This window comes from Nicotiana tabacum, chromosome 14 (assembly GCF_000715075.1).
Source record: "Nicotiana tabacum cultivar K326 chromosome 14, ASM71507v2, whole genome shotgun sequence".
NCBI lineage: Eukaryota > Viridiplantae > Streptophyta > Magnoliopsida > Solanales > Solanaceae > Nicotiana > Nicotiana tabacum.
Genome location: NC_134093.1, coordinates 115526424 through 115530497, shown reverse-complemented (window position 1 = coordinate 115530497; position 4074 = coordinate 115526424).

Below are 4074 nucleotides of genomic sequence, written 5' to 3'. Positions count from 1 at the left end.
CCATACCCGCAAATAAGTATAAGGAAAAAGAACGGACAACACGTAAAATATTTTCTCACAACTTTTACAAGATAAAGCTCACACAAGTAAGTGTACCACTACAAAAATATCAACAACAAGATTGCCCCAGGCCATCACAAATCATCACAAATCAATCCCTAACACAGCCAACCTTGTCTCGCCACGTGTGCAATAATAAAGTAAGTGCCCGCCTTATCTCGCCACATATGCATAACAATGTTCCCACCTTGTCTCGCCACATGCGCAACCCACATATATATATATATCCCGCCTTGTCACGCCGCATGTGCAAATATCAATAGTAACAATGGCACGGCAGAAACCACGTGTAACCCCATAACAACAACTGCACGACTGAATCCTCGTGCATCACAATAACAACAACAGCACTGCATGAACCTCGTGCATCACAATAACCATAACCGCATGGCAGAAATCTCTTGCATCACAATAACAACAATCACACGGCAGAAATCTCATGCATCACCACAATGAGTACAACAACAAAAACAATGATAAGTCAACTCAGCAATTCCTGAATTCAAAGAAACGGAGGAACTATGTCACAAGGAGTAGCCACAATAGAGAATGCTACTCATAATAAGAACACCTCAACAAGAAAGGAAATATTATGTTACAACGGTCCACAATGTACAGTTCGACAACGAGGGAGCTAACACAAGACGAATAATTCCAAATAAGGACAAATCAACTAAAATATAGGATATCTAACTTCTTTTAAGGTTGGGAAATTAAGAGAGAGATACAACAACTTCAATTTAGGATAAACAGTATAAGGATAATCATTTGCCTCAAGTAAGGATGAACAATTACAGAAAAGATAATTATAATTTCAGATAAAGATAAGCAGTTAGGGAAAAGACAACACGGTAATAGAAGAGATACAATTTCAGTTAAAACACATATGAATCAAATGAATAATAAAAATGGATCATGAAGCAATTAATTCCAATTAAAGTAGGTAGAAGTGAAACTGGAAATTAAGAATTGTAATCATAACGAGAACAACTGCATATTCAGTGAATACAAGGACCTAAGAATCCCTAAAGGCCAAGTTTCCACAAATAAGTCTGGGTACGTACTCGTTACCTCGCGTACACGGACTACAGTTAGCATAAAAGACTCAAATCCTAAGGGCTAGTACCCCCACATGAAGTTAGGTCAGATACTTACCTCAAAGAAGACAGACCGATACTCGAAAAGGAACTTTTCAGGTGAAATGACCTCCGGACAGTTCAAATCTAATCAAATAACTTCAATGAACAAATAAAACTCCTAAGAGACTATTCCGGATCATAAAGCCTCAATCTTTAACAAAGTCTAAAAATCGGTCCAAAAGTCAACCCCCGGGCCCGAACCTCGAAACCAGACAAAATTCACAAAACCCGAACACCCATTCCGATACGAGTTCAACCAAACTAAAATTATCAAATTCCGATACCATTTCGTCCATCAAATCATGATTTTTTATTTTGAAAGTTTTCTTCAAAACCCACCATTTTCCTCAACTCAAAGCACAAATTAAATGTTAAAAATAAAGATAAAATCATGGAATATATTAAATTCTAGGTGAAGAACACTTACCCAATAGATTTTCTTGAAAAACTCACAAGAATCGCTCAAAACCAACCTCTAGAACTCCAAAAATGGTGAAAACGGCAAACCCTTGGAATAGACTACTATTTATTCTGCCCAAGGCTTAAAGCATCGCGAACGCGGAAGGGTGATCGCGTTCGCGAAGAAGAAAAATGAAGGCTTCCAGAAGACCTTTCATGAACACGAGCAAAGGGACGCAAACGCGAAGCACAAGGGATAGGAACCTACGCGAACGCGGAGAGTAAATGATCACCAGCGCTCAGTGCCTGGTTTCTACTACGCGTATGCTAAAGGAAGGATGCGAACACGAAAAAGGAAAAAGGCAGACATTCGCGAACACGAAAGCTTGAACGCGAATGCGAAGAACAAATATTCCCTCCTCCAAAATTACTCATCGTGAACGTGGAGGAGCAGACGCGAACGAGAAAAAGAAAACCAGATGACAGATATCAGTAGTCCAAAAATAGAAGGAAATGGCCCGTATCGAACTTATAAATTTCCAAATCTTCCAACTTCTAAAACAACATCGAACCAAGAATCGAACTTATAAATTTCCAAATCTTCCAACTTCTAAAACTCGTGTCGAAACCTATCAAACTAACCCGGAATGACGTCAAATTTTGCAGGCAAGTCCCAAATAACATAACGGAGTTGTTCCAACTCTTGGAATTACATTCCAACCCTGATATCAAAAAGTCCGCTTCCGGTCCAAATCACCAAAAAATTAAGTTGCGCCATTTCAAGCCTAAATCAGCTACAAACCTCAGATTTACAGTCCGGACACGCTCCAAAGTCCCAAATCACCCAGCGAAGCTAACGAAACTGACAAAACACTATTCTGGAGTCGTCTTCACACAGTTCCGACTAGGGTCAAAATTTTAAGACTTAAGCTTCCGTTTTAGGGACCAAGTATCCCAAATCACTCCGAATCATCCAGTAACTGAATTCAACCACGCGCGCAAGTCAATACATATAATACGAACCTGATCAGGGACATATGCCACCGATCGGGACTTAAATTCTCAAAATAACCGGCCAGGTCATTACATGTTAATGAATAGATTTAGGGTTCAAAGGATGTCGTTACACTTGGTGAAACCATAGAAATATGAGGCATGGGCTTATCCTAGAAAGACTTGACCGATGTCTTGCTAACGAAGCTTGGTTAGATTCATACCCATCAGTAAGCACAACACACATGCTCAAAACATACTCTGACCACAACCCTCTTTTAACTAGGCTAACAAATCATAGTGCTGCTAATGCCACAAAACCTTTTAGGCTGGAAAAGTATCGGTGTAATCATCCTGAGTTCACAAACTTAGTCAAAGATAGATGGCATAATAGAAAATTCAGTGACACCATCACTAAGTTTCAAACCAATAGTAAACGTTGGAGTACAGAAAGATTTGGTGACATTTTCGCTAATAAAAAAAGACTACTTTCTAGGCTAAAAGGGATACAGAATTCACCGAACTACGCAACTAGCACCTTTCTTAGAAACTTGGAGCAAACCTTTCTAGTTGACTACAATAATATCCTGCGTCTTGAGGAGGTCCACTGGAAGCTTAGATCAAGAATCAATTGGCTCAATGGGGGAGATGCCAATACAAGGTTCTTCCACATATTTGTCCTCAATAGCCGTAGACGTAACAACATATCCTTCTTTAAAGATGATAATGGTAACTGGATAACCGATCATCATAGGATCATTGATCACACACCTCATTATTTTCAAAACATTCGCTATAAACCATACCCAAACGGATTGGAGAACCATTAAAAATACCACCATAAATTTTGCCAACGTTGATCTTTCACCACTAGATAGGCCCCTAGATACTCAAGAAATCATTTATGTTGTCTATTCTTTCAAGCCTTATAAAGCCCTATGCCCCAATGGTATTCACCTTTTTTTTTAACCAAAGACATTAGGATATATTAGGTACCTCAATTATCCAACTATGCCACGAACTCTTTGAGAGCCAAAAATTCCTGAGAAAATGAATCATACATTACTGTAACTAATGCATAAATTTAAACATGCATATAACCTCAAAAATTACCGACCCATAGGTCTTTGTAATATTATCTACAAAATTATTACAAAAATCATTGTTAATCACATTAAATCCTACTTAAATGATCTCATCAACCCATGCCAATCTAGTTTCCTAAAAGGTAGGAGAGCGTGTGATAATGCTATAATTATTCAAGAATCCCTTAACCACGTCAATTGGATAACCGATCATCGTTTTGATTCGGACACATGCCTAAGTTTGAAATCATCGTTTTGATCCGTAATGGAATTTTGATAATGTCAATAGTTTTGTATGGTGATTTCATACTTAGGCATGTGTCCGGATTTGGATTTGGACGTCTGTAGGACAATTCGACACATATTGGCGAAAGTTAGAAATATTAAGTGGAAAAGGT